Source organism: Bubalus bubalis, chromosome 12 (genome assembly GCF_019923935.1).
Source record: "Bubalus bubalis isolate 160015118507 breed Murrah chromosome 12, NDDB_SH_1, whole genome shotgun sequence".
Lineage (NCBI taxonomy): Eukaryota > Metazoa > Chordata > Mammalia > Artiodactyla > Bovidae > Bubalus > Bubalus bubalis.
In genome coordinates, this window is record NC_059168.1 from 56,808,119 (window position 1) to 56,815,440 (window position 7,322).

The 7,322-nt window shown below is 34.4% G+C and overlaps 1 non-coding gene across 1 annotated transcript; it reads left to right on the forward strand.

The window, feature by feature from the left end:
• Positions 1-700: 700 nt before the first annotated feature.
• Positions 701-863, forward strand: LOC112578285. The gene has a single exon (XR_003102582.2). It is a non-coding gene; the product is annotated as a U1 spliceosomal RNA (small nuclear RNA).
• The last annotated feature ends 6,459 nt before the right edge of the window (positions 864-7,322 follow it).

Here is a 7,322-nt window from a genome sequence, read left to right on the forward strand (position 1 = left end):
TGAAAATTACATCTGTTTTTGGTGTTGTAGGTCTTCATAGAATCAGTCAACTTCATCTTTTTCAGAATCAGTGGTTGGGACATAGACTTGGATTACTGTGATGTTGAATGATTTGTCTTGGAAATGAACTGAGATAATTTTTGAGGTTGCACTCTAGTACTGTATTATGGACTCTTGTTGACTATGAGGGCTGCTCCAATTCTTCAAAGGGAGCCTTGCCCTTTTGTAGTAGTAGATATATTGGTCAACTGTTTGTAAAGCTTCCTCAGCCAGTCATTTTCCTTTTTGCATTTCTTTTTCTTTGTGAACTAAAATGAACTAAAATTTATTTTTCTTGGTGAATTAAAATGGACAGAAATGGGCCAATTGAATTCAGATGACCATCTTTGGAAAAGATCATAATATTGAGAAAGATTGAAGGCACAAGAGGGAAACAGAGGATAAAATGGTTAGATAGCATGATCTACTCAGTCGACATGAATTTTAGAAAACTCTGGGGGATAGTGGAGGGCAGAGATGCCTGGCATGCTGCAGTCCATGGGACCTCAAAGAGTCAGACATGACTTAGTGCCAAGCAACAAGAACAATAATGAGGCTGGGGTAGAACTCACGTCAGGAGTAGCAGTCTCAGTCTGGCCTTTTCCCCTCCATTCTCTATTACTTGTAGGATCAATACGTTCTTTAGTCAATATTTACTTTGATACTTGCTGGCAGGGGAGATACCATCAACAAGAAGGTGGTATTCTCTTGGTGAGGCTTATCCCTTGCACTACAGAATTGCTAACCTCTGAAATTTTAACAAACGTGGTAAACAGAACTGCATTTCTTCTGTTAGCAGGAGACTGTGTTTGCACTTTCACCTAGTGATGGGGAAAATTTGAAAGCCATCCCTCAATTTTGGAACATGGTCTTAAAAAATAGTTGACACAATATGTAAATTCTTTTGATCATGCATACATTCCTTTATGAGTCTCATTATTAAACCCGTTTAGTGGCAAGAGACTTCCATTCAGGACACTTTTTCCTTGTGTTCCTTCCCTAATTGGAGTTCTCCTGATGTTTGTGGTCAGCAGGGTCACAATCCTTGGTCAAATATTAAGGTCTTCATTTTCCAACTTTCTAAACACGAAGTAAATATAAAATTTAAAATTATCTTTAGAAACTTCAGAGGTTCATCCTGCACACCTCCTCTAGTGAGTACACACACTCTATTTCTGGAAAAATAATTTAGAATGTGAGTAGTCCAGGTAGGAAAAGTAATCTAAGATGTTGCCTATTTAGCAGTAGAAAGAAGATATTTATATGTGTATGTGGAAATAATTGAGAATAAGATGGGGATCTAGACTTATTAAATACAACTTCAATAATATTTGTGAAGATTGATAAATATAGCTAGCTCTTAGAGTGCTTACTCTCTGGCAGGCAATCTCTATACATATCTATTAATTTACTTAAGCCTCATATTTAAGGTACATGTAATTCATTTGGGCCTCCCATGTGACTTTAGTGGTAATGAATCTGCCTGCCAATGCAGGAGACACAAGAGATGCAGGTTTGATCCCTGAGTCAGGAAGATCCCCCGGGGAAAGGAATGGCTACCCACTCCAGTATTCTTGCCTAGGAAAATCCATGCCCACAGGAGCGTGGCAGGCTACTGTCCATAGGATCACAAAGAGTCAGGCACAACTGAGCGACTGAACACACACACACACACACACACACACACACACACACAAACACATCTAATTCATTTAACTGTCCATACAACTAAGGTGGGGAGGAATACTACAGATGAGATATCATCTCTGGACAGGATATTGAGAAAATGACTTGAATCTGTGGCCTGGGTTCAGAGCTCCTCTGGGTAACATCACATCTGGCTGCCTCTAGAACATTCATGGAGTGATAGAAAGCAATCAGAGTGAACTAGACTAAATTTGAACAGTTTTTTCCCTATTTGAAGAAGTGAAAAAAAAAGCTAATAAAAATATTCTTAAAGACAATAAAAAGTTTAATGGTGACTATGAAAGAGAAGTCAATGACTGGGGAATGGAAGGAGTGAGAATTTAATTCATTTATTACCTTCTGTAGAGTTTAATATGTTAAACTGAATTTTAAGAAAATAAATTTTGGAGGGAAAAAAATAAAATTAGCCTCTAATGAAACGTTACCTATAAATCCCTTCTTATTTAGCATAGTTTCAGAGGTGCTAAGTAGAAAAATAACCCATTCAAGCAACAAAAGTAACTATGTTTAGGAAAATACTTCTTATTTTTTTATTTATATAGCTTATGTTGAAGCACTAAAACAGGCATGAAAAATTAGAATTGATAGTTTACTGACATAACTAAATAAAAATAATTCATTTTTCTCTAAATAACTATCTTCCCTGTATGTCCATAATAATTACTTATAAATTATGAAGGAAAATTCTCATTCACAATAGCCAAAAAAGTCAAAGGGCAGAACAATTATGAATATATTCAGTAAATTTGTGTAAATATTTGACAAACCGAAGAAAGCCTGACTCAGCTAGAGTCATAAAACAAACTGAAAATATGGAAACCAGACATATAGAGCTTGTTTTGTTTGTTTTCCTTTCATTTTTAAAAAATATAATTGAGATAGAGTAGTGTATAAGCTTAAGATATATAGCATGATGATTTGACTTGTATGCATCATACTATAATTACAAAGTAAGTTTAATTAGCAGTTTTGATACTATAGAAATTAGCCTACACATTTAGCATAATTCATTTTTCATTTATCTTCTTGCTATTTTCTGCTTTTCCATTGTTTCTTATTGTGTGGTTTTTTATGTTTATTAACAGAATAAGTATATATTCAATTGTTTATTGTAAAGAGTTTTGCCATTTTTATTGAAAGAACAATTGACAGACAAATGGTTTAGAAGGATATTTTTTCACTGGATTATATTTTCCAAGACAACTAAGTGTAGGATTATACTTGATTATATAATACATAATGATACTTAGAGTCATTCCAAATTTTTCAGACATTATTTTTTGGGGAAAAAAACAGTGATCTGACAAACTAGCTAAAGAACCCTTGATATTTTATAAATAAAACAATTAGGAAAAGAACACCCACAAGAATTTTAAAAAGCACACAACATACAAAAGTTCCATTATTACTTGAAATATGCTGCTTATTTTATAAACAGATATTAGAAATACAGTTGCATTGTCATTTATAATTTACAAAGCATCAAGTTGAATTGATTGGACAGAGCCCCAAACAGGAATAAGTGGTTGGTAGAACACTAAATGGTTACAAAATTATATCTGCAAGGAATAAGATTTTCAGGTAAACCAGCATCTGTGTCAAGCGCAGTTTATAACTGAGTACAAGCTGTGTTTAAACATGTATCAAAAGAGACCATGACCACAGAACCTTCAAATTATACTCCTGTTGATCCCAGGCACCATTACTTCACTGTACCTGCCAGAGAAATCTCTGCTGTGTTAGTATCCTTTCAGGTTAAAGGGCTTAGTAACTACTTCTGGTTGTTAACTGGCTTAAATTCTATCATTCTGGGGACCAATAATTAATTCAAAATATGCTCACCCCTCTTCTGTTAAAGGTCTGTGCTCCCTAAGGAACAGTGCTCATCTTAGAAGCTTTCTCAGTAACAGCATTTCAAGTGTGAGCAGGGCAATTATGTTCTGAAACACATTCCTGTTCCTTTATTTATCCTTCACTGCTATGCAAAATCTTCAGGATGGCAGTGGGAAGAAACCCCAAGAAAATCTTGATTTTGCAAAATGATAGAATATTCATGTTGCAGAGGGAGTTTGAGGATATAGTTTAAATCCCTCACTTTAAAAGTCTCTGCAGTGTTTATTTGATATACTTTAGGTAATAGAGGTGATTAGTAACAGATTCCCGATAATGATTGAGTCACCAGATTTTGATTAACATTCCTAGTAGTATCCCCAGCAACTAAATTCCCTTTTGACTCCAATGTTAGAGTTATCATTCTTGTAGTTTCTTTTCCCCTTCCCCATGGTATGTGGGGATTTTTTTTTTTCCCCTTACAACAGCAGATCTTACAGTGTGGTGCCATTTCAGGAGCCCGATGAGGTCAGAACTACTTTCTCAATAATAATAAGATGTTTTTTCTTTTATGAGTGTAGAGGGAGTTATCCAGAAGCTGCATAGTGTGAAATATTGAATCATGATCACTGTGGAAGCAGATACAAGAAACCAGAAACCACACATCAAAATTTACAAAAATGAAAACAATGCAATTATTCTTTTAGAAGATATTGGCTCTTTATTTTTTTACTAAAATAGGTTATTTTTTCTTTAGCATATGATGATTACAGTGTTATTTTAAAATAAAGTTCTAAGTAGATATTTTAAACATCTGTTTTAATCCTTATGTGGTAAGTATCGATGTATATACATATAAACAAAAGCTCCTTGGAGTTCTGAACAAATTTAAGAATATTAAAGTGTCATCAGATTAAAAAGCTTGAGAATAACTGCCATTGGTGGTTATTTCCTTTTACCCTGGGGATAAGGGAAGAACATAGGGAAATGTGTCCTAATCATTGAAGAAATATAGTAGCTAATTAACAAAAAACACTTATTAGTGAAACTTTTAATATCTGTCTTACTCACTACAGTTAAGATCTGTGAGGAGAATCATCTTGTATTATTTTTCACTAGTATATCTCCAGTAGTGCACAGTATTTATTTTCAGAAAATTGTTTCACATATATATTCCTCTATCAAAGTTTTTAATAGTTAGTAAATAAAATAATGTATGGAAAATCTCTCTTACAGGCCTTAGAGATAATAAAGCTTCAAACAGTGAGGGTAATAATGAAGATATTGTAGTAGTAGTAGTACTATTATTGTTGTTGTTTTTATTTTTTAATAGAGATGAAATATATTTAACTTAAAGTACACACATCTTAGATGTGCACCTCAAACATGTAAATACCTTTTACATATGTATTTACCCATTTTATCATCACAAAGCTTAAGATATATACTGTTAAAAATTATATTGTGTTTTTTGTTTGTTTGTTTGTGTGTGTGAGTTTGTATTGCAATATTTTGCAGCAGTATGGAATTCCAGAAATATTGATATGGTAAAAAAAATCACAGTGTTCAATTTGGTAAATAATTATAAAGAAAATGGCAAAACACACTATATATAACAATATTGAATAAGTATATAATTAGATATTATTTGGGAGAAGGCAATGACAACCCACTCCAGTACTCTTGTCTGGAAACTCCCATGGACAGAGGAGCCTTGTAGGCTGCAGTCCATGGGGTCGCGAAGAGTCGGACACGACTGAGCGACTTCACTTTCACTTTTCACTTTCCTGCATTGGAGAAGGAAACGGCAAGCCACTCCAGTGTTCTTGTCTGGAGAATCCCAGGGACGGGAGATCCTGATGGGCTGCCCTCTATGAGGTCGCACAGAGTCGGACACGACTGAAGCGACTTAGCAGCAGCACCAGCAGCAGATATTATTGTAAAACTAACTCATTCGATTCCACAAGACTTTGATTCAAGTGTTAGTTTTATATTAAAAATTAGCTTATTTCCTGGTCAAACTTTGTAAAATTTTGATTCTTGCTTTTATGTCACTCTTCCCTGTTTTGTTTTTCTTCAGCATTTAACAACAATGCATTTTACAATTGGTTTATCTGTCTTGCTTGTTGTGTGTGTATTGCCCACCTGAATGCAAAGTGGATGAGGGCAGAGTGGTTTACTCATAGGCTTATGCTCAGTACTTAGAAAATGATGCAGTCCAATAATTGTCTATTATGTATTTGTTAATTGTTGCAAGGAAGATAGATTTTTAAAACATGTTTAATGCAAATGGAAAATTATGACCACATCCTAATTATTCAAGTATGAGCACTGATGAAATGTAAAGAAAATAAAAACAAAACTTACTTGGATGCTTTTTTTTTTTTTACATTTTTTTGTTCTGGATTATCTAACATAATTTATTTAGTAACTGAAATTAGAGAAATTCAGTAATGAAAACACAAGAGGGAAAGCACACAACGTGATTTGTCTCAGTAGCTATATGACCTTCGAACGACCAGTGACTAAAAGCCAATTTAATAATTAATTCATTATGATTTGTCAGATTGCAGCAATATGGTAATACTTTAATCTCTCCATGCTTCAAATGCCAATATATTTCAAGTGACCTTTTGGATTTTCTTTTTGTATCTAAAAGCAAATATCTAATGACAAGAATGTCTCAACATATACCCAGTACAGATCAAATTGTTGCTGAATCCACTTAGAGCCTTTGAAAAAGCACAGAATTCGCTATGTCATGAATTTCAATAAATGAGTAGAGGACAAACTGATAAATAAATGAAATATAACTGCCCCAAAATGACGAATGATAACTCATATGAGACTTTGGTATACTTTGGGAATCTATTCAATAATAGGAAATGAGAATCATGGTGAACAAAAGCATATGTGGTTTATCCTAAGGAATAAATTCTATTATACAACTTCACCTACTCATTTCCCTGTGAGGGTGCAGACCCGCTTATCCTATAGAGGGTGCAGAAACCCTTATCCTATAGTATTTTTAGGAGGGAAGAATCAGATAAACTGTCTTCTTATCTTCTTATACAGTGGAAGTGACAAATAGATCCAAGGGATTAGATTTGAGTGCCTGAAGAACTAGGGATGGAGGTTTGTGACACTGTACTGGAGGCAGTGATCAAGACCATCCCCAAGAAAAAGAAATGCCAAAAGGTTATCTGATGAGGCCTTAAAAAATAGCTGTGAGAAGAAGAGAAGCTAAAGGCAAAGGAGAAAAGAAAAGATATACTATTTGAAAGCAGAGTTCCAAGGAATAGCAAGGAAAGATAAGAAAGCCTTCCTTAGTGATCATAGCAAAGAAATAGAGGAAAACAATAAATTGGGGAAGACTAGAGATCTCTTCAAGAAAATTAGAGATACCAAGGGAACATTTCATGCAAAGATGAATTTTGGGCTCCAAAATCATTGCAGATGGTGATTGCAGCCATGAAATTAAAAGACACTTGCTACTTGGAAGAAAAGTTTATGACCAACCTATACAGGACAGCATATTAAAAAGCAGAGAGATTACTTTGCCAACAAAGGTCTGTCTAGACAAAGCTATGGTTTTTCCAGTAGTCATGTATGGATGTGAGAGTTGGACTATAAAGAAAGATGAGTGCTGAAGAATTGATGTTTTTGAACTGTGGTGTTGGAGAAGACTCTTGAGAGTCCCTTGGACTGCAAGGAGATCCAACCAGTCTTTCCTAAAGGAAATCAGT